Below are 25,535 nucleotides of genomic sequence, written 5' to 3' on the forward strand. Positions count from 1 at the left end.
CAACCATAATCTAGATTTGATTTATTCTACTCTTTGATCTCTTGAATTTTATTTTCTTTTGTTATTTTAATTTACTATGATAAAAATAATAAAAACTCTATTTTATTTTACTATCGTACTATAACTAAATTAAAGTACTAATTAGATATTTCGGTGTTTAGGTTAAAATTTATCTAGCACTCACCTCCAATGGGTACGATCCTCGGGGTACTCACCTACTCCGTTGTAACTATATTACAACTAAACTTGTAGACTTGCGGATACCACCTCATATATCTATATCATTTGCTACATTATTCATACTCTAGATGTTAGTACGTCTAGAGGCGGTCAAGTTGTCAGCACCGTTGCCGAGGAGGCAACATCACTAGTTTGATTTTAACCTTTGCACTTCGGAAGGAAGAATTAGAAAATTTTTAAGTTATATATACAATTTTATTTTATGTATTGCTACTAATATTCTCTTTCTAATTTTAATGTATGACTCGTAGTAAAGGCAAACCTATTGTAGCAGTCACAGATGCAGAGAGAATAACCTGAAGAAATCCTCGATAGCAATAGAAACAGATGTAAGATCCACCACCATCCGCTGTAGGTAACGTACCACGCGAGAATCCACTACTTGGCGTCGTTGATGATAACGCCACCAGCACCACTTCAGCTACCCGTGAACGTGCACATGGCTCGTAATGAGAGAACCTTAAGAGACTATGAATTACCAAGTCTGGACATGGTTCAGGAGAGTATAACGAGGCCGGCTATTACAACAAATAATTGTGAGATTAAATTGGCAATGATTCAGATCATCCAAAATAATCTGCACTTTAGGGGCACAATGACAGATTATCCCTTTTCTTTGATTGACAACACCTTTTCTAGGTTAGATTTGCAGGCACTAGCATTCATCACGACATGGGCTGAGCTTGTTGGAAAGTTTTTGCAAAATTTCTTCCTTATAAGCAAAGCGGTTCGACTAAGAAGAGAGATTGTTCTCTTAATACAGATGGAAGGGAAAGTTTTTATGAGGTGCGGGAGCATTTTAAAACATTGATCCAAAAGTGTCCGCACCACAGATTTCCTGAGTGGATGCGATTGCACATGTTTTATAATGGGTTGGATGCGAATGTAAGATCAGGATTGGACGGATCAGCAATAGGAGCCCTCATGAACAGAACGTACGAGGATGCGCATGAAATAATTGAAAACATGGCATTGAACTCCTGTCAGTGGCCCATTGGAAGATTCACATGTGGCCATAAACCTGCTACGGTGAAATTTATCCAAGAGGATGACAGGTATCAGCATGTATCCAAGAAGATGAACCATAATTAAACGAGGTAACTACACCAGCAGAAAAGTCAGAAAAAGAAAAAGCTAAAAAAGTTACCGTTACCAAATCTTGTTCTCTTCAAGACTAGAAGAAAAGAAAAAGTGGGATGAAGATGAGTTTGAAAGTTTCTTAAACTTGTTCAAAACACTAAATGTAAACCTGCCTTTAATTGAGTTAATTAAGAAAGTCCCGAAGTTTTTAAAGGAAATTATGTCTAAGCGTAGGAAAACTAAGGTAGGAGAACAAGTTAATTTAAGTGCCTCCTATAGTGTATTCAAGGCAGGTTCCTCAAAACTTAAAGGACCCGGGAAGTTTTATGATTCCCATATAGATAAGGAGCATTCATTTTAATATAGCTCTATGTGACCTAGCAGCTAGTATTAATTTAATGCCTTTATCTATTTTTGAAAAACTCGGGTTGAGGGATCTCAAAACCACTCAAATAACATTATAATTGGCCGATAGAACTTTAGTACATTAGAAAGGGGTATTGGAAGATGTGTTGGTCAAAGTGAGCAGCTTCATTATCCTAACAGATTTTGTGGTTCTAGATTTTGAAGAAGATCGTGAAAGATCAATCTTATTAGGTAGACCTTTTCTATCCAGTTCCAGGTCCACCATTGATTTAGAAAAGAACAAATTAACTATAAAAATTAAAGGTGAGATTGGAATCTTTAAATGTGATCATCAACCCAACGAAGAGGACGGTAGGAGGAAGTTAGGGGAGCAGTGTGAAGAATTAATTGCTTCTAACACTCCCAAGTTAAGGGATACGTTTCCTTTTATATATGTAGAAAGTATAAATAGGTTTAAGGAAAGGGACGAATGGGCAGAGGTAGAATGGCATGACGAACCATGGACTAATGCTGATAGAACAGAAGGATCGTCCAATGTTGAATTAATGATAGTGTCGGATGAATCCGACAGTAAAACATAAATTATTTTACTTTAAGCTAAACTTTTGTAAATTATTGAATATTTTTGGCTAACTATTTAGTATAGATTCTAATTTTCATTAAATTTACGCTTTATTGAAACTGTAACACCCTAGGAAATGGAATTTTGAGCAAAAATAGAGTCGATGTCGCAACATAGGATCCCTGTGTAGGAACACCAAAGGCAGTTTTAAAAAAATAAAAAAATCTTTCGATGTCAAACCTTTTGAGCAGTTTTATTGTATGCAATTGTGCAAAAAAAGTAGGTGTGTATTAGGAAATGGATTCACCAAAACATGAAAAGATGTATAAGTGGCTAGAAAGTAGGAGTTTTCTTTCCTCACTTAGTGACGACCTTATGCAAAAAGGCAGATGTACCTATGACAGCCACTAAGGAGTCCCTAAAACCTTTCTGAAGTATTATCGGTGACACCTTGTTCCAACAGTACATAGAGCTACAAGCTAAACAAATAAAAGATTAGAACAAATGACAACAAGAATCGACGACTACACCAGCTTCATCAGATAGGTTGACTCGAACTCAACAAGAAATTGGTGAAAGTAGTCATCCAAAGCTAGATTGGATGATACAGTGGATGCAGGAATCAGGGTAAATTTTTCAAGAATTTTCCAAGCAAAACTGATCTTCCATGAAATACACTATTATTTACGTTCTTTTTTAAATATAACTTCCGCTTGTTTGATAGTTAAGGGAGGTAATGTAGAAAGTTTTATTTTTATGCTTTTTCTTTTATTTTTCTTGTCCAAAGTGTGCTTGAACTTGTAGAAATACAAGTGATTGGTTAGGACCATGTATATAGGTTGATTGTATTTATTGTAAATTTGGCATGATAGTGAATGATTTTAAAATTTCAATTATTAGACTACTAAGTTCTATATATTACAGTGTAAATAGGCATTAACTAATTGAAGATACCAAATGACAGAGAGAATATAAGGAAACAAGCACGCTAGTATAAATAATAAATTATTAGAATTATCATTGCTTGATTAACTAATTTGTGAATACTGTGATACCTTGGGATAACCCAATGCATCTTTTGGTATAACTCAAAGCCAAAAGGCCAACCTTTATTCATCAATTTTTAGTACTCATATTTGAGCGAGAAAACCCTTCTTGATGAACTTTCATACAAAACCCGAAATCAAAATGCAAATTTCTACTTATCTTTTTTCTTTGGTCCTTGAATTACATGAACTTAAACATCAGGCCATATGTACTAAGGGATAGGTAGAGACATAATAGTGGTTTTGTAAAGTTAGAGTGAAATAGGAAGAAACATTGTGATGTAGTTATTAGAGGTTAAGCTAAAAATGTGCAAACAAAAGAAAAAGTCAAAACGAGTTGAAAAAGCACTTGAATAATGAAAAAAATATTTATGAATGAGAAAGTATTAAAAAATTCAGCAACGATCGAAAAACAAGGTTACAAAATTAGAAAACTCAGTCATTAGTGCACAAAATCTTTGAAGTTGACCATAGTTGCTAACATTACATTGTGACTTCCTATATGGAGAAATAAGGAAGGCGAGAGATGGAGAGATAAGACAGCGAGAGGGAAAGGGTCACTAAGGGGGAGAATAGGGGACAATATGATGTGCCAAAATATTTTTGTGCTTGAAGCTATTTTGATTCTCGTTGTTCTTGAATTCCGTACCAACCTTAAGCCTCAGAATTGTACAAGCCAAAGGGTCCTATGTGACCAAGGTAAATCTATTCATAAATGAACATTGTATTGAGTAATTGCAATAATAATTGTTTGTATTCTGCTAGGATAATCAAATTACCTATGTGATTTATCAATAGATCAATATATTTGAGGACTTTTTTGCTTATATACTTTGTAATATACTAAGCTTAGATTTTTGAAGTTGAGAATGGTAAGCCATTTACATATCATGCCAGAATTACATGTATTTATGACTATTCCTAGTTATGATGTTCCAAAACTCATCTTTGAATCATACTTGCTCAAGGTTCGTCTTTTATATTTTTCATTTTTCTGTTTTCTTGCTTGAGGATAAGAAATGACTTAAGTGTGGGGGATTTTGACCTGCCACTATTCATTATAGCAAATTAATCCATTTTTCGTATGTAAAGAGCTCGTATAAAAGCAATTGTTATGTTTTTACTTAGTTTTCACTTTTAGTTCGTAAATAATAAGTGTAACTTGAGCCATTTATATGACATTACGAGATACAATAGGCCTAAAGGAAGGCTAACGTATTCGGTGAGTGTGCAAGACATCATTCGGAGGAATAAGAACACGAGACTTGTTGTGATGTTGCTTCATGGAGTGTCAATGTCACAACATAGTGAGAAGAGCACTCAAAAGGAGCAAGCTGCCTTCAGTTTCAGAACATAGCCAGAGAGTGTTGGGACACAGCCTTGTAATCAAGACTTAGCCTATAAGTTGCCATCAATGTTGCGACATAAGCTACAGGGTGTCGCAACATTGCCTTGACGAGGGGAATTAATGAGCCAATGGAATTTTTGTCTACACAACAAACTTTAATGTAAAAACGTTAGGTAAATTATGTCAATGGACGATGACCAACCCTAAGCCTATTAATAGACAACTCTAAACACTTCACAGATGATTTTTTATTCAATTTTTAGGAGACGACTTTCATTTACTTTTGTTTTCAGTTTCTTTCTAGTTTATTTTGTACTTAGGTTTTCTTTTATCATTGTAAGTTTTCTTTTGCTTCTTATTTCATTCTTTAGAGAATCTGATTTGTGAGGAGAATTGAATCTTTTTGGATTATTGTTTGAGCTAAATCAATGTACCAAGATTCTTCTTAAACTCTTTACTTAATGTGCTCATTATGTTTATCTTTGCAATTAAGTTTATGTTGTTTATTAAACCCATGTGTACCCGACCTAGAAGTTAGGCCCGAATCTGGCGTGTCACATTGACGTGTTTTTCAAAAACCATGTTTTCATTAAAAACCCTTCTTGAAATTTCAAACTCCTTGTCATTTAAAACTTGTATAAAACTTCATTTTGCGTTTGTTTATTTTCAATCGAGGTTTATTAAAAAGTTATTACCTTCAAAACCTTATTGTTAAAGAAAGCTTAATTTAAAGCAAATGATCTACGAGAATGTGTTATTTAAAACTTGAGGTGTGGAAAATTAACGTTAGAAAATACTTATTGTTTTGGAAAATCGTGTTCTACTTCTAGCAGATATAAATCACAATCACATCAAATCCCAAATTTGAAATCTAGCAATTATAGAGGCCTTATTACAACCCGAATCAAAATCAAATTGCTTAAGTAAATGAGCAAAACAGAATAAAACAGGTACAGTTTTGTGGCCCTCTCCGAGTCCCTCGCAGATCCGAACCGTCTAACTCTGGGGGTTACTTGTACAATTAGACAGAAGGGTGAGTTTGTGAAAAATCAGTGTGTAATCCCCTATCAAACATTCAGCATACAAGATGCAGCAACAGTGTGTGTGACAACCCAAAATTGACCCTAGTCGGGAAGTGGTTTCGGGACCACAAAACCGAGTCATACTAATAATTAGCCATCATATTTGATACTTATTATATGTATATATGCATGTGTGAAAATTTCATGTTTGAATTTTGTTAATTGTAAGTGAATTTTACTAAATAGGACTTATGTGAGAAAATTTAGAAATGTGCTAGGCAAATGTGAAGTGGCCTATTAATGCATGTTATGAAAATGATGGATTTGCATGTCAAATTACCCAAAATTTGAGCTAGTGGTTGGCCATGCTATGGGTGGAAACATGTTGGGAACATGTTGGCTTAGTGTGTTATGTTAGAAAGAATAAATAAAGGGTTAGTAATTAAGTAAAATAAGAAAGGATAATAGAAAAACAAAAGAAAGACAAAATGTTGGTTTCATCTTCTTCCTTAGTAGTCGAACTTTAAAGAAGAAAAGGGATATAGCATTCGGCCATCTTAAGCTTAAAACAAGGTTAGTAATTCATGTTAGATTTTGAAATTTTAGCTTATTTTGAGTTAGTTACTAAGTTCCTTACTTTGCCCATGTTAAAAATTTGGATTTGGGTGGTGAATGGAGCATTCGGCCATGGTTGTTAATGAAGAGATTTGATTATTTTCTTTATGTTTTGATGAATAAATGTTGATGAGAGATGTTTGATCTAGTTAAAAATTTAATTTGATAGTATTTATATGTGTAATAGCTGAACTTGGACTTGCTTAGTTACTTGAATAAATGTTTTGTATTTAAATGCTAGAATGTGAGTGTTGCCGTTTAGATGATTTGAAAAGAACAGAGTAGATGTTTGAATGTCTAAAGGTTCAGTATTGTACATGAATTCTAATGGTATGATTTTGTGAATGCCGAATGAGCTATAGGAGGTGTGGATGACTTTTATGCATGTGAGTGTGTGTATGCCATTTAGTTGGTGACATTCGGCATTTCTTAATTAACATTAGAGATGAGTGAATGAAATCGGCATGTGTATTTGTGAAAATGCCGAATGTGAAAGTGGATAATATTGAGTAATGTATGTGCTTTAAAATGATGGAATGGAGTGGATGCTTTAAATGTGTTGTGAACAATTATAAGTTAAATTAAGGTTTGCTATATTACCATTGTCATTGCCGAATATACAAACATACATATGCATGTGTAATTGAAGTATGAATGTTTAGCAAGATGGTTAAACTAGTTAATTTATCGATTTAGCTCAAGAAGCTAAAGGTGGAGAGGCAAGCAAGGGCAAAGAAAAGATCATCGAGTAACCGAGTTGGAACCGTCTTACCCAACACAAGGTAAGTCATTAAGCATATATTTTGTATTGATCTAAATAGACATAATGTCTATGTAATTATGCCGAATGGAATGATAAATTTATATACATGTATGCATGTGGTGATGAAAGTGTTGAATAAAAAGAAAAGAGGTGAGATGTATTGAGTTGTTGATCTCGGCACTAAGTGTGCGGGTATAAACATTTATGATCATGAGATTGGCACTAAGTGTGCGGGTTTAAATTGTACAGCACTAAGTGTGCGAGTTTGATTATATAGCACTAAGTGTGCGAGTTGATTATATAGCACTGAGTGTGTGGACTTAATATATATTTTTGAATCACTATGGACACTAAGTGTGCGACATTATTGAGTTGATCACGGACAGCGGATCGGGTAAGTACCTTGAGTTCATGGCTAATAGGCGCTATGTTTATATTTGGAGTTGAGCTTGGTAAGTTTGAACCTATGTGACAATTATACTTGAAGTCACGTACATAAGATTTATCGTGGAATAGGTGAAAGGCCGTATAGTTGTATGATTGTAACGAAAATAAAATGATGTATGAAAATGCCTCAAATATCCTATTGATTAGTATATGGAATGTGAATGCATGATTTGGTATGAGATTGAACCGATAGGTCTGAGGAACTATGGCATGGTTCGGTATGGATGGAGTAACTAGCCTCGTTCCATTTTGTTTCCTCTTGTGATAATGTTATTAATGGATGGTAGTGCATTGCTTATGACTTACTGAGTTATATACTCACTCGGTGTTTCCTTGTCACCTATTCTAGGTTTCTTGGACTCGTCTCTTTTTGCGTGATCGGGCCGTCATCGAAGTCATCACACCGGCTAGCAACTTTTGGTATCTTCTTTTTAGTGGGTCTAGGAGAACATTTCGGCATGTATAGGCTAATATGTTTTGTTGAAATTTGGTATGTAAACTTTTAGCCATGCGAAAATGGCATAAATGTTCGGTTGGATTTGGTTCTATAATGTTAGGTCGTAAGTCTTGGAAATTCGATTTTTATGCCATATGTCATGGTTGATTATTTTTGGTGTTAAAATTCATGATATGGCAATAGTGTAGTAGAGATATGTTTGACAATGATTAGCCTTTGGCATGACTAGTCATGATCATAATTTGTGATATGTATGACGAATTACTAGTTAGATCAAGGAGAAATCACGAAATAGGCATAGTTGCTTTAGTAACAGATGCTGGCAGCAGCAGTGACGTGAGATTGAAAAATCACTAAAAATAGTAGGAGAGGAATTAATTAATGAATAAATTATGTAATCGAAGCTCGATGAGTATATTTTCATATAGAAGAAACGAAACTACCATATGAGCTGTAGGTTAGGAGATAATTAAACTCTTGTAAAAGAGGGCCAGAGTGATTTCTGGATTCCCTAATCCGACTTTGGAAATTCATTATAAATTAACCAGAGATAATTAGAAGTCATGCTATATGTTCATAGATTCCCCTTTGAGTCTAGTTTCTATAGAAACAAACGAAATCAGTATTGAAGCCCTGTACAGGTAGATATCCAAGTCGTAATGCGCAAAGGTCAGTGTAGTCGATCCCTGTAACATGGGAGACTTTGACTAATAAACTGTACTAATTGGCCCAACCAAAAATTCTAGAAAAAAATATGTAGATGGGAATATGAGTTTAGTTTCAGGGAAAATTCACGGAACTGGATTTCGAGTTTCAGAACTCAAGATATGATTTTTAAAGCGACTAGTACGCAGAGTGACAGCTTGTCTGGGAAATTTTTAATAAGTGGTTTGAAGTCTGTTAACACCTCGTGTTCGACTCCGGCGACGATCTCGGGTTCGGGGTGTTACAGTGTGGGCCTTAGCCCAATACAGTAACAATATGGGCCCTAGCATAATACAGTATCGGTACAGTGTAATAATGTAACCCATCCCAATCCAGCCAAAACACCACTCGTACCAACCAACACACCATGTGGGGATAAAATTGACCCACCCAACCATCACACCAATATCAGCACCGGTTGCTGCACGAATCAGTATCACAGCAAAGTTGCCAATAATCAGAATGGCTAAGAGCCATAAACAGGACAGCTATAAGCTATAAACAGAATGACTACAAGCCATAAATACAGAAATATGATTGGCACAAAGCCATCAGTAGCAGGGAGGATCAGGAATGGTGCCAGCTGAGAATGGGCACGTAGCCCCTGCCCCCAAAGTTAAGCAGCATAAAGTGTCTATTTCCCTTCTAGAATTTTAGAACCCAAAATTGATGATGATGGGATATGTTGGAATAGTTCAGGTATATTCGGCCAAACACAATAGGGAAAGATGATAAATTGAACGTACACAAAAAGCCTTATGAAGAATTCGACTATGATTGGAAGAGAGTGGGAAGCAGAGAAGAAGAAGATGGAGAGTAGGTTCAGTTAGAAAAGAGGCCGAGAGGAGAAGGATTCAAAAGGAAAAGAAGAAGCAAAACCAAAAGTGAGAGAGGAAAGGGATTTCGGCAAAGCAAAGAAACTAAAAAGAAAGTTACCTATTCGGCAAATGTAGAAAGGAAGGAAATAGCAGCAATTTTGGTCACCTTAATAGCTAAAACACAAAACCAGAAAGAAACCCCCAAATGGTAAAAACCCAACGAAAATTCGGCACTATCCTCTAAAACCCCATCAAACCGAACAAAGAAATGCCTAGTGCCAAAAATGCTCCCTATTTCCCCTAGTGGAATTCCACTAAAGCCTTAGAATCCCACTAGGCCACAACACCCTACCAACCTCCCATATTCGAAATTCCTTGATTCTCTCCCCAATCTCCTCCACAATTCCATCCAAGACCAATTCAAACTTAACCTTACAGAGTTCGAAACCACCTTCAACTCCTGCTGCCTCATACTAGCAAAATAAATATCCTTTTTGCTTGCAATGGGATTCAAACCCAATTCCCCCTCAAAAGCTCAACACGCCACTTGCCTCATTGCCACAAGCTCTTTTTTCTCACATTTTATCTTCAATTAATAAAAAGTTCTATAGGCCAAAGTCCAGGTTCCCTTAAAAGTAAAACCAAAATAAATTGCAAGAACCAAGACTTGAACCCAAGCTCCCTTTTAATCTTAATGACGCCACAACCACTAGACTACATGCTTCCTTATGAAATTTGTTTAACACAATAATTTAAAAGGCCTACAACCAAGCATCCAGGGTTTTATTCACTTAAAACCAAAATTTTTGCTAAAGCCCAAGTTTGAACCCAGGACTTTTCCAACTCCTCTCAGGACCCTTAACCACTAAAGTAGACATACTTTTGCGCACAGTTTCCTAACTGTTCCCTTGCTCAAGGCCCAATACTTTTAGGCCCAAATTTTAGGGAGTTACACCATGAGAAACTAATCCCTTTATGGGAGATTAATAAGTGGATGTGAGAGTAATGAACTTCTATATAGGGTTTCTTAGTGGATCAGTTGATTGGGATAGGAAGAAGTTAAAGCCCTAGGTCTAACAACCCTAGAAATTCATCTAGGTGGGAATGAACCCAAAATTGGTGTTGCCTATCCGTGAACACCTTACCCCAATCCAGTTTGGTTTGTGAGTTTGAGAGATAAGTAGTTCTTTCTGACCATTAGTTTAGTGGAAGATCGAGAGATCTTGCTAGGTTAATTACTACTTGATTGAATAGAAACCAAAATAGGAGTTAGTTATAACCATCGAGTAGTCTTCAGTTCTTAGAATCAATAAAATCTAGAAATTATAGTCTCCTATTTGATCCTTATGCATGTTAATTACTTTTTATAATATATGATTTTTCTTCCCCTTAGGATTCATCATAATATAATATAATTAAATTATAAATTAGATTTGTTAAAGTATAAGTTAAAATTAGTTTAGTTTCGCCTCTCTTGGGTATGATCCTTGGATTACTCTAATACTTTATTGAATAATTATATATTACAATTGACCTGTATACTTGCAAAAACCACCTAACAATTATATTTTGTTGTAGGATTTACACTTTAGACATTAGTACATCTGAAGGCGGTCACCTTGCTACCATGATGTCTTTCATCTGTGGTCTTATGCCATATACCTTTATTGTGTACCAAGCTGACATGCCATGGCATCTTTCATCCATGACCTTATGTCACGGGCCGCAGTTCAAAGCCCGTGACCATTACAGCAAATATGTCCAATGGAGGTCTATTTTTTAGATGGGGATCATTTGGCCCATAAGAACTGGCCCGATTTGGAAAGCTATTAGAGATGCCTGCCAGATTGAAGCCTGGGTGGCCCAATGATGAAGATATGGCAACATAGACTATATTAGTAACTAATCTTAAGAGATTGGTAGAAATCATATCTTGTAAAGATTAGATTAGATTTGATATGATATATCTTGTAAATCCCATAATATAAGGGATATCATTAATCTCATCCATAGATGTAACTTGATCTTGACCGTTGGTTTTGGGGGAGCACGACTATAAATAGAGAGCCTCCCCTTAAATTGTAACTCACTTCACTCCATTGTATTCATTGTTTCATTATTCTTGAGAGTAATAGAATATTGAGAGCATTTACTTAAACACCTTTCATGCATTCTTTTCTGTGGCTTTCTGTTGTTCTTTTGTGGCTTCTTTTGGCATAATTGCTTTCGCTATACAAATTGGTGCCTTGGAGGAATTCTGAAGGAAACCTTACTTGTGGTTTTTAGGCTGACTTAGGCGAGTTTGAAATGAACGGATCGTCTAAGGCCGCACAGATCGTGAGACGAAAGATCTAGCCCCGTAAGAATTGGTATCAGAGCTATTAGTTACGAAGGCACCGTTGGGATGTCAAAATCAGTCCCTTTGAGGGAGATGTTGTCAGTTGTTGAAGAATGTGTGAGGAAACTCGAAGGATCTATAAAGGATGTAAAGGAGTCACTCAATGTGGTCGAGGATCGCATAGACAACTAGAACGAGTAGTCTAGAGACTATGTGAAGATGTCTCTCAATTCCACTATGGACGAGGTAAATGAGTTGTTTAATTCACACAGGGATAAGCTAACGGAGAGGAATGATGCTCTTGAAGCCATGGTGATGGCTTTGAAGGAGGAAACAATGGCCACGATAAAGGCTTTAAACACAAAGTCTTTGAACATAAGAATAGAAGAGCTCCTTAAAGGCAACACCACTAGATTAGTTTTAAATTTTGCGTTTAATAGGATAATTAGGAAATTTTTAAGTGACAGATGCAATTGTATTTTGTTTTTTTTTAATTCACTCAACTAGTTTCTTTCCTTCTCCTTGTTGATCATAGTGTATGCCTCGAGGGAGAGGAATACCTATCTAGTCAGTTACTGATTCATAGAGACTAAGTCGACAAAGATCTTTTAACTATGGATAAGTCTGGTTATATGTGGTTTCACAATGAAATGAACTATGATGATGAAATATATGGGGAGGGAGTATATGAAGAATGGGAGACCATAGAAAATAAAAAAATTACTCATGATAGTGCTGAGCAATGTGGAAACGAAACCTCAACGCACCAGTGGAGTAATGAACATGGTACTAATATAGTTGAACATCAACATGATTTCACTGGTAATTTTTATAAGTTAATTGAAAAAGATCATCATATGCTCGAACATTCAGAAAAGTCTTCCTGTGATTCGTATGAGATGCCTTTATGTGAAACCACCAAGACGATCAACTTTGAGGTATTATCAAACATGTCAGACATGATGGTGCAAACGATGAAAATGATGCAAGAAAAATTCGAAGTGTTGCCTCCAAGGAAAGATGACATGTCTGACATTCACAACTTGGATCATGAGAACCCTTATCCTATCGATAACCATGATGAGATTCATGGTGAGATTCAACCTAAGCTTGTAACTGAAGATCATGGGGATGCATTGAACATAGTTAAAATATTTTTTTGATCCAATTGACATAACAATAGATGTAGCCGCAAATGTAAAAATAGAAGTATGTATGTACCGAACATCATGAAATTTAAGAGAAAAAGGCCAAAATAGGACTGATGTCGCAACATGGCACCTCTGTGCCGCAACACCAAGTCCAAAATAAGAAAATTTCAAAAATTAGGTCGATGCCGCGACACAGGTAGCTTTGTGTCGCAACATCAACAAAAGTAGCCCCAATTTTTGTGTCCAAAAACCCCTGTGTCATGACATCGCTACAAATTTTTGCAAGGTTAACCCGACCTGTTACAAAAACCCGATGGCCAAACTATTATTTTAATCGGTTCCTAACCTAAAAATCCCATTTTATTTAACTAAAACACTCGATTAGTTACCTTAAACCCCTTCTAACTCTAAACAAATCAAAAACCTGTCAAATTCTTCAACTTAAAAATACCCTATTCTCCTTTTTCTCTTCTCCCTTCTACTTTTGTTCCATTTGTCTCTTTTCTCTTCTCTTTGGTTTCTCTTTTTTTCAGGTCTAAGCTCCACATCAAAAATGAAATTGCAACAAATTCTTAAAAGGAATATGAATATTCAAAATCACGAGGATAAGGGTTCTTTCTCGAACTTTACTGTTACATTGCATTTATCATTTTCAAATATATTGCTTGATTATATTAGTTATTCCAGCTGAATATATTAATAAACATCCTCCTATGAAAGCTAGATGAACTAATGAATGAGAAGAACTGGTGGTCACAAACCCCTTGAAATTTCAAAACCCGAATGTCAAAAAATACTTTCTAGGACTACAAGGTAAGATATTTATTCAAGAAAGGGGTTTTGAACCATAGATGATTCTCAGTAAAGAAATTTGGGCGCTAGTTCAGTTGTAACACCCCGAACCCGAAACCGACACCGGAGTCGAACACGAGGTGTTAACTGGCTTTAACCCCTTACAAAATTTATTTTCCAGACACTGCCCAATCTGCGTACTAGTCGGTTTAAAAATCATATCTTGAGTTTCGTAGCTCGAAAATCAGTTTCGTAATTTTTCCCAGAAACTAGACTCATGTGCCCATCTATGTATTTTTTTCTAGAATTTTTGGTCAGGCCAATTAGTACAGTTTATTAGTCAAAGTCTCCCAAGTTGTAGGGGTCGACTACACTGACCTTTGCTCATTACGACTTGGATATCTCCCTGTACGGGGCTTCAATACTGATGCCGTTTGTTTCTATGAAAACTAGACTCAGAGAGGAATCTGTACATATATGGTACAACCCCTAATTATCTCTGGTTAATTTATAATGAATTTCCAAAGTCGGAGCAGGGAATCCAGAAACCGTTCTGGCCCTGTCCCACAAAAATCTGATTATCTCTTAATATACTGCCCATATGATCTTTTCGTTACTACCTCATGAAAGCAGACTCATCGAGCTTCGATTACATAATTTATTCATCAATTAATTCCACTCCTACTATTTTTAGTGATTTTTCAATCTCATGACACTGCTGCTGCCAGCATCTGTTACGAAAGTAACTAGGTCCATTTCATGCCTACCCTTGATCCAACTCAATCGAACATTCGTGCCATTTTCGCATGGCTTAAAGTTTACATGCCATAATTCAAACACAACATACTAGCTTATACATGCCAAAATGATCTTCTAAGCACACTAAGAAGGGAGTACCAAAACTTGCTATCCGGTGTGATGACTTCAATGACGGCCCGACCCCGCAAAAATAGATGAGTCCAAGCAACCTATAATGGGTGACAAGGAAACACCGGGTGAGTTTATAACTCAGTAAGTCATAAGCAATGCACTACTATACATCAATAACATTATCACAAGAGGAACAAAATGGAATGAGACAATTTACTCCATCCATACCGAACCATGCCATAGTTCCTCCAATCTATCGATTCAATTTCATATCAATTCATGCATCCTTTTTATTAAACACTCAAAATCAACCATCTTCATACCTCATCACCAAAGACATCAAAATACCAACCAAGAATGTAACATTCATGGCCGAATATCATCTCCATCAATTAACAAAATTTGAACCATGGCTAGGTAGATTTTCACTTACAACTTAAAATATACATGAATCTCAAAGAATAATATCAAACATACCTTAGTCTAGCAAACCCCCATAGCCGATTTTCTCAAGCCTTTTTCCCCTTCCTTTCTTTCCTCTATTCGGCCAAGGATGTTCAAGAATGAACTCCTTTTTTTTCTTTCTTCAATTCACGGCAACAAGGGGGTGAGACCATGTTTTTTTTTTTCCATCACCTTTCCTTTCATTATTTAATCACCATGCTTATTATTTTATTTTTCTTAACATGCATCACTAGCATAACATGTTGGAGACATGTTTCCACCCATAGCATGGCCGGCCACTATGCTTTAGTTTGGCTAATTTGACATGCAAGGACAACACTTTCCCACTTTAATACTATTTGGTCATTACTTATTTACCTATCATAATTTTCCAAGTCTTTCAACTAGATCTTTTCAAGCAAAATTCACATTCATAATATAAAATTAAAACATCAAATTTTTGTACAGGTACTATCACACATATATGATATGCAACTAAAATTTTAACTAAATTTTATGTCTCGGTTTTGTGGTCCCGAAACCACATTCCGACTAGGGTCGAATTAGGGCTGTCACAACTCTCCCCCACTTAAGAAATTTTCGTCCCCGAAAATCTTACCGGTAAATAGGTTTGGGTATCGTTCTTTCATCGAGCTCTCAGTTTCCCAAGTAGCTTCCTCAATCCCATGTTTGAGCCATAACACCTTCACTAACGGAACCCTTTTGTTTCGCAACTCCTTCACCTCACGAGCTAGGATACGTATCGGTTCTTCTTCATAACTCATATCAGCTTGAATTTCAACCTCTGATGGGCTAATTATATGCGACGGATCAGATCGATAGCGTCGAAGCATCGAAACATGAAAGACATCGTGAATCTTTTCAAGCTCAGGGGGCAAAATCAATCTATACGCAACTGGCCCCACTCGTTCGGAAATTTCGTACGGCCCAATGAATCTCGGGCTCAACTTGCCCTTACGGCCAAACCTAAGTACCTTTTTCCAAGGCGAAACTTTAAGGAACACTTTATCTCCCACCTGATATTCAATGTCCTTCCGTTTCAGATCCGCATACGATTTCTGACGATCTGTGGCTGCCTTCAAACTTTCACGGATTACTTTTACTTTCTGTTCGGCATCTTTAATCAAATCAACTCCGAAAATTTTACTTTCACCGAGCTCGGTCCAAAACAATGGTGTACGGCATTTACTACTGTACAAAGCCTCGTAAGGTGCCATCTTAATACTTGATTGAAAACTATTGTTGTAAGCGAATTCAATCAAAGGTACATACCGTTCCCATGAACCACTAAACTCAAGGATGCAGCATCTCAGCATATCCTCGAGTATCTGAATTATCCGCTCGGATTGACCATCGGTTTGGGGATGAAAAGCGGTGCTAAAATCCAGCTTGGTACCCAAAGCTTCTTGCAATTTCTTCCAAAATCGCGAGGTGAATCTCGGATCTCTATCCGACACGATAGAAATAGGTACTCCATGTAATCTCACAATCTGAGTAACATACAATTCGGCTAGTTTATCCAATGAAAAATCCGTACGTACGGGGATAAAGTGGGCTGACTTAGTCAGCCTATCAACAACAACCCAAATCGCATCCTTCTTACTTGCGGACAATGGCAGTCCGGACACAAAGTCCATTGTGACTCGGTCCCATTTCCACTCGGGTATCATGATCGGCTGAAGTAATCCTGAAGGCACTTGATGTTCCGCTTTCACTTGTTGACATATTAAACATCTCGAAACAAAGTCAGAGATGTCTCGCTTCATACCATGCCACCAAAACCGACGTTTCAAGTCGTTGTACATTTTCGTGCTCCCCGGGTGAATTGACATTCGGCTACAATGGGCTACGTTCAGTATCATCGGAATGAGTTCCGAATTCTTTGGAACGCACAAACGACTTCTAAACCTCAAACAACCATCATCATCAATCTGAAACTCCGATTCCTTGTTCGGAACACACTCAGCTCGTTTTGCAACCAATTCATCATCAACTTTCTGAGCTTCACGAATTTGATGAGTCAATAATGGTTTGGCTTTTAATTCAGCTACTAACACATTGTCAGGTAGAACAGACAAGTGTACATTCATCGCTCGCAAAGCAAACAGTGATTTCCGGCTTAAGGCGTCCGCAACCACATTAGCCTTTCCCGGGTGGTAATCAATGACAAGCTCGTAATCTTTCAACAACTCAAGCCAACGTCTTTGTCGCAGATTCAAGTCTCGTTGAGTCATCAAATATTTGAGACTTTTGTGATCCGAAAACACATGGCACTTCTCGCCAAACAAATAATGTCGCCATATTTTTAATGCAAACACAATGGCGGCTAGTTCAAGATCATGGGTCGGATAATTTCTCTCGTGTGGCTTCAATTGTCTTGACGCATAGGCCACAACTCGACCTTCTTGCATCAATACGCAACCCAACCCAAGTAGGGATGCGTCACTATAAACAACAAACTCTTTACCCGATTCGGGTTGCACCAAAATTGGAGCTTCAGTCAGATGAGTTTTCAGTTGATCGAAGCTTTTCTGGCATTTCTCCGTCCATTCGAACTTAACATCCTTCTGAAGTAGCTTCGTCATTGGTGTGGCTATCATCGAGAAACCTTTGACAAATCGTCGGTAATAACCGGCGAGCCCTAGAAAGCTCCGGACTTCGGTAACATTTCTCGGAGGCTTCCAGTTAAGTATGGCTGAAATTTTGCTCGGGTCAACCCGAATACCCGATGCGGATACCACATGACCCAAGAAGCTAACCTCTCTTAGCCAGAACTCACACTTACTGAACTTAGCATATAACAGCTTATCCCGCAAAATTTGCAACACTAGCCTCAGATGCTCAGCATGTTCGGCCTCATCTCTTGAATAGACCAAGATGTCATCAATAAACACAACTACGAACCGATCCAAATACGGCCTAAAGATCCGATTCATCAAATCCATAAACACCGCAGGGGCATTAGTGAGCCCAAACGGCATCACTAAGAACTCGTAGTGACCGTACCTCGTTCTGAAAGCAGTTTTGGGTACGTCCGAATCTCGAATCCGCAACTGATAATAACCCGATCTCAAATCTATCTTTGAAAACACCGATGCCCCCTTTAATTGATCGAACAGATCATCAATACGCGGCAACGGATACTTATTCTTTATCGTCACTTTATTCAGTTGACGATAATCAATGCACAACCTCATGGTTCCGTCCTTCTTTTTCACGAACAATACTGGTGCACCCCAAGGTGAGAAACTCGGTCGAGCGAAACCTCTATCCGTCAATTCTTGCAACTGAGCTTTCAACTCTTTTAACTCGGTTAGTGCCATACGATACGGAGCGATCGAAATAGGCGTAGTTCCAGGTACAAGCTCAATACCAAACTCTACCTCCAGAACAGGTGGCAAACCCGGTAACTCTTCAGGAAAAACATCCGGGTATTCACAGACCACCGGCACCGATTCGGGTTTCTTTTCTAACTCCTTGTCATCAAGTACATACGCGAGGTATGCTTCGCACCCTTTCCTTACATATTTCTGGGCCAACATTACTGATATTACAGCTGGCACCCCCCTTAAGTCTGCAGACTCAACTCGGATTATTTCGTTATTTGCACACCTCAAATCGATAGTCTTGCTTTTGCAATTCACAACCGCATCATGTGCGGTTAACCAATCCAAACCAAGAATAACATCAAACTCGTCGAACGGCAAAAGCATCAAATCGGCCGGAAAACAGGATTCTCGGATTATTAGAGGGAATCTCTTACACACTTTATCAACAAGTACGCATTGGCCCAAAGGGTTTGATACTCGAATTACGAGCTCAGTAGACTCAACAGGTAGAGTCTTACTGGTTGCTAAGGTTTCGCATACATATGAATGAGTAGAACCAGGGTCAATCAATGCAATCACATTAGTATCAAAGAGAGTGAAGGTACCAGTGATGACGTCGGGGGAGGATGCCTCCTTTCGTGCGCGAATGGCATATGCTCTAGCAGGAGCACGGTTCTCGGCGCGATCGGCCGTATCAGAAGCCCCCCTCTGACTACCACCCCTGCCTCTAAAAATTCTCGGTGGTCTACCTCTAGATGTCACTCCACTAGGTCTTGCACCTTGAATCTTATTCTTCTCATCCAGCTCCGTGCAATCTCTAATGAGATGGTCCTTCGAACCGCACCCGTAACAGGCCCTGCTAGTAGACTTGCCCCAACATTCACCTAGGTGTCGTCTTCCACATTGGGGACATTCAGGTTTCTCGTGACGATTATTGCCCACACTAGCTACCGAAGTAGCTCGGGAGCCCATCGATGGTCTTGCCCTGATGGAAATTCCCGCAGTCGCCCTCGACTTATTAATGTCCTCCCTGAACTTCTTTACAGCTGAGAACGGAGCTTTACCCGTCGATCTTTTACGATAATCTCTAGCTTCAAATTCAGCCTTCCTCTTCTCCTTTCCAAGTTCCTCCGCCTTGCAGGCTCGTTCGACTAGTGTTACGAATTCCTTTATTTCCAAAATACCCATTAGTAGCTTTAAATCTTCATTCAATCCTTCCTCGAATCTTTTGCACATAGCAACCTCATCAGCTACACACTCCCGGGCATACCTACTAAGTCTTACGAATTCATGTTCGTATTCAGATACAGTCATACGGCCTTGCTTGAGTTCCAAGAACTCCTTACGCTTCTGGTCAATGAACCGTTGGCTAATAAATTTCTTCCGGAATTCCGTTTGAAAGAAGTCCCAAGTTACTCGCTCGTTCGGGACTATGGAAATCAAGGTCCTCCACCAATAGTAGGCTGAGTCTCGCAACAAAGATACAGCACATTTTAGACATTCATCGGGTGTGCATGACAATTCATCAAACACCCGAATGGTGTTATCAAGCCAGAACTCGGCCCTTTCGGCATCATCAGTTACTATGGCCTTGAACTCCTCGGCCCCACGCTTCCTAATCAAGTCTACAGGTGGCTTACTCAGCCTCACAGGATCAGCGACTGATGGCCTTACAGGCTCTTGGGGTGGATTATTCAAATTTGGGAATTGTTGGACAGCCGGGTTGGCTCGGGCATATTGCGCGACCCACTCATTCATCATGGTAAAGAAGGCTTGTTTAGCCCCCTCACCTTGATTATTCGCAGATGACTGAGGTTCAACAGGCGGCGTCCCTTGTGCAGGAGCGGCCGCTACGCTCTCAACGTCATCCGCTAGGGTTCTTTCTTCACCGGGATCCATTTACTAATCAAGACAAAAACATTTCAACCGTCAGAAGTCATCACCCTTTTAAATATTAACAATATGGCATGTATAGCTAGACTCATACGTGCTATGGTAGTCCTAGAACCGACTAAACCATAGCTCTGATACCAATAAAATGTAACACCCCGAACCCGAAACCGACACCGGAGTCGAACACGAGGTGTTAACTGGCTTTAACCCCTTACAAAATTTATTTTCCAGACACTGCCCAATCTGCGTACTAGTCGGTTTAAAAATCATATCTTGAGTTTCGTAACTCGAAAATCAGTTTCGTAATTTTTCCCAGAAACTAGACTCATGTGCCCATCTATGTATTTTTTTCTAGAATTTTTTGTTGGGCCAATTAGTACAGTTTATTAGTCAAAGTCTCCCAAGTTGTAGGGGTCGACTACACTGACCTTTGCTCATTACGACTTGGATATCTCCCTGTACGGGGCTTCAATACTGATGCCGTTTGTTTCTTTGAAAACTAGACTCAGAGAGGAATCTGTGCATATATGGTACAACCCCTAATTATCTCTGGTTAATTTATAATGAATTTCCAAAGTCGGAGCAGGGAATCCAGAAACCGTTCTGGCCCTGTCCCACAAAAATCTGATTATCTCTTAATATACTGCCCATATGATCTTTTCGTTACTACCTCATGAAAGCAGACTCATCGAGCTTCGATTACATAATTTATTCATCAATTAACTCCACTTCTACTATTTTTAGTGATTTTTCAATCTCATGACACTGCTGCTGCCAGCATCTGTTACGAAAGTAACTAGGTCCATTTCATGCCTACCCTTGATCCAACTCAATCGAACATTCGTGCCATTTTCGCATGGCTTAAAGTTTACATGCCATAATTCAAACACAACATACTAGCTTATACATGCCAAAGTGATCTTCTAAGCACACTAAGAAGAGAGTACCAAAACTTGCTATCCGGTGTGATGACTTCGATGACGGCCCGACCCCGCAAAAATAGATGAGTCCAAGCAACCTATAATGGGTGACAAGGAAACACCGGGTGAGTTTATAACTCAGTAAGTCATAAGCAATGCACTACTATACATCAATAACATTATCACAAGAGGAACAAAATGGAATGAGACAATTTACTCCATCCATACCGAACCATGCCATAGTTCCTCCAATCTATCGATTCAATTTCATATCAATTCATGCATCCTTTTTATTAAACACTCAAAATCAACCATCTTCATACCTCATCACCAAAGACATCAAAATACCAACCAAGAATGTAACATTCATGGCCGAATATCATCTCCATCAATTAACAAAATTTGAACCATGGCTAGGTAGATTTTCACTTACAACTTAAAATATACATGAATCTCAAAGAATAATATCAAACATACCTTAGTCTAGCAAACCCCCATAGCCGATTTTCTCAAGCCTTTTTCCCCTTCCTTTCTTTCCTCTATTCGGCCAAGGATGTTCAAGAATGAACTCCTTTTTTTTCTTTCTTCAATTCACGGCAACAAGGGGGTGAGACCATGTTATTTTTTTTTTCCATCACCCTTCCTTTCATTATTTAATCACCATGCTTATTATTTTATTTTTCTTAACATGCATCACTAGCATAACATGTTGGAGACATGTTTCCACCCATAGCATGGCCGGCCACTATGCTTTAGTTTGGCTAATTTGACATGCAAGGACAACACTTTCCCACTTTAATACTATTTGGTCATTACTTATTTACCTATCATAATTTTCCAAGTCTTTCAACTAGATCCTTTCAAGCAAAATTCACATTCATAATATAAAATTAAAACATCAAATTTTTGTACAGGTACTATCACACATATATGATATGCAACTAAAATTTTAACTAAATTTTATGTCTCGGTTTTGTGGTCCCGAAACCACATTCCGACTAGGGTCGAATTAGGGCTGTCACATCAGTATTATAGACGGGAGTGCTTTTGAATAACCTCAAAGAAACCATTGTTATCCAAGTAGTCCAAGAGTTCTATGCATATTTTAGGGAACAAGAGTCTAGGAGACCTCATGGTGATATTTGGGAGGACATAACAGTGATGGGAGAATAGGTGCACTTTACTCGAGAATTTTGTGAGTTTTACAATATTCCATATTATGAATCTGATTTCCTCGACAATAATAACTTAACTAATTTTAGTGACATAGTTATTGATAACATTGTAAACCACTTAACTGAAGGGATGGATGAATTGAACCATTGAACAGATGCTGAACTACCAACAAATTTTACTCAAGCAATCATATTTCCCGTAGCTAATATGTGGATGCAATTTTTGTGCAGTAGAATTACACCTGCTATGAATGTTTCAAATGTTAACACTTTTTAAGGTACAAATATGCATCAGACGATTGGTCTATCACAGTATGAAACGATGTATAAGTGATCAGAAGGTCAGAGTTTTGCTCCCTCACCTCGTGACAATGCTACACAAATAGGTTGAGGTTCTGATGGAAGCAAACGAGAAGTTCATGAGGCTAAGAAAGAGCTTATTAGGTGACTTTATATACACCCAATACGTCGAGCTCACTCAGAAACAAATTAAGGATTGGAACCAGCGAAGAAAGTAAATGATAGATGTGCCAGCATCTATAAAAAGAAAATTGACATCAAAAGCTCGTAGAGGGACTAGGGGAAGTGAAATCTCAGATACCAAATGGATTATAGGGTGGATACAAGAAATGGGCTCGGTAGGATAATGCATGGAAAAATGATAAGCGAATACCAAGTTTTCCCACAAAAAATATGGCCATATGCATTCATCCGAGGAACAAGAACTTAAGGCTGAGGAAGGAATAGAAGTAGAAGAAGGATAGGAGGAGGACATGGAGCAAGATTCTCATGAAGAAGATGACGACTACAAGGAGACATTCCAGTTGCAACGATCTTCGTAGAGAGGGCCAATCATCCATAGCCCAACCCGGCATGCACATCCATTGGAAAGAGGGAAAGGTCCAATGGAGGGGGAAATTATCCCATTTTGATGATTGAAAGACTATTTTTAATTTTTGTATTTGTAAAACAATTAGTTAGGATGATTTTTAGTATTTTTAAATAGGAGTAGGAATAAAAATAGTTATATATATTTTGTTTTAAATTTTCTATGTAGGAACCCCACAAGAAGAAAACACTACATTTACTAGCTTTAAACGAGAAAGGAAGGAAGTACCCACTATAAGACTACGATAATGTCATGATCAATCGGGTAATGTCGTTACTTATCTGCTGAGGGGTTGCACATTAGAGACAATCTACCATCTAAAGTGTGGGAGGTAACATAGGAAATTTCATGTTTATTTTTATGCTTTTTATTTTATTTTTCGTTTCAAAAGTGTGTTTGAGTTTGTAGAAATACAAGTGATTGGTTAGGAGCATGTATATATGTTGATTGTATTTACTGTAAATTTGGCATGATAATGAATAATTTTCAATTATTAGACTACTAAGTCATATATATTACACTGTCAATAGGCATTAAGTAATTAAATATACTAAATGATAGAGAGAATACAAGGAAATGAGCATACTAGTACGAGTGATAAATGGTTAGAATTGTGATTGCTTGATTGATTAAATTTGTGAATATTGAGATACCTAAGGATGACCTAATGCATTGTATGGTATAACCGAGAGCCAAAAATCCAACCTTATTCATCAACCCGTAGTACCGATATTTGAACCATAAAACTCTTTTTGGTGAACCTTCATGCAAAATCTGAGCCAAAAGGAAAAATTGTACTTATCATTTTTCCTTGGTCCTTGAAATACACAAATTTAGATGTATGGCCATACGTATTGAAAGATAGGTAGAAACATAGTGGTGGTTCTGTAAAATCAAAATGAAATAAGAAGAAGCATTGTGATATAGTGATTATGGGTCTAGCTAAGATGTGCAAAATAAAAGAAAAATTTAGAAAAGGTAAAAATGAGTAGCAAAAGCACTTGAATAATGAAAAAAAGCATTATGAGTGAGAAAGTATTGAAAAAGTCAGAATTGACCCAAAAACAAGGATACAGAATTAGAAAACTCAGCCATTAGTGCACAAAAACTCGTGAGTTTATCGTAGTTACTTTATCATGTTGTGACTTCCTACATGGAGAAATAAGAAAGGTGAGAGAAGAAAAAATAAGGCGGTGAGTTTGAACGGGTCATTAAGGGGGAGAATAGGGAACAATGCAATGTGTCAAACTACTTTCGTGCTTGAAATTGTTTTGATGCTTCTTGTTCTTGAATTTCATACCAACCATAATCCTCAGAACTTACAAGCCAAAAATTCCTATGTAACCTAGGTAAATCTATTTGTGAATGAACATTTTATTGAGTAATTGAAATAATGACTATTTGTATTCTGCTAGAATAATCAAATTACTTTCTGATTTATCAATGGATTAATATATTTGAGGACCTTGTTGCATATGTACTTAGTAATATACTGAACTTAGATGTTTGAGATTGAGAATGGTAAGTTATTTTCATATCATGCTAGAATCACATGTTTGTATGACTATTCCTAGTTATGTGCTCCAAAAATCGTCCTTGTATCATATTTGCTCAAGAGTCATATTTTATTTTACATTTTTATGTTTTCTTGATTAAAGACAAGCAATAACTTAAGTGTGGGGGAGTTTGATCTGCAACAATTAGTTGTAGCAGATTAAACCATTTTTCGTACTTAATGAGCTTATATAAAAGCAATTTCATAATATTTTTACTTACATTTTGTTTTCAATACGTAAATAATAGAAAGTGTTATTTAAGCTATTTACAGGACTTTAGGATCCAAAATAGGCCAAAATGAAAGCAAACATAATCAATGAGTGTGTAGGACATCATTCGAAGGCATGAGAACACAACACTGGCCGCAATGTCGCAACATGAAAGGTCGATGTTGCAACATAGTGAGCAGAGCACCAAAAGAGCAATCTAGCTTTAGTGTCATGACACAATTAGAGTATGTCGCAACACAGCCCTAAAATTGAGTCTAAAATTTTAAACTACCACCAATGTCGTGACATAAACCAGAGAATGTTGCGACACTGCATTGACGTGGAGAATAATGAGCCAAAGGCATTTTGGCCCGTACAAAAAACTTTAATGTAAAAACGTTAGTTGAATTAGGTCAATGAACAACGACCAACCCTAAATCTATAAATAGGCTTCTCTAAACTCTTCATAATAATATTT

The 25,535-nt window shown here is 37.5% G+C and overlaps 1 non-coding gene across 1 annotated transcript; it reads right to left on the bottom strand.

Annotated features, from left to right (window-relative positions):
- Positions 1-970: 970 nt before the first annotated feature.
- Positions 971-1,076, bottom strand: LOC121215186 (small nucleolar RNA R71). The gene has a single exon (XR_005910915.1). It is a non-coding gene; the product is annotated as a small nucleolar RNA R71 (small nucleolar RNA).
- Positions 1,077-25,535: the final 24,459 nt, after the last annotated feature.

This window comes from Gossypium hirsutum, chromosome D02 (genome assembly GCF_007990345.1).
Source record: "Gossypium hirsutum isolate 1008001.06 chromosome D02, Gossypium_hirsutum_v2.1, whole genome shotgun sequence".
Lineage (NCBI taxonomy): Eukaryota > Viridiplantae > Streptophyta > Magnoliopsida > Malvales > Malvaceae > Gossypium > Gossypium hirsutum.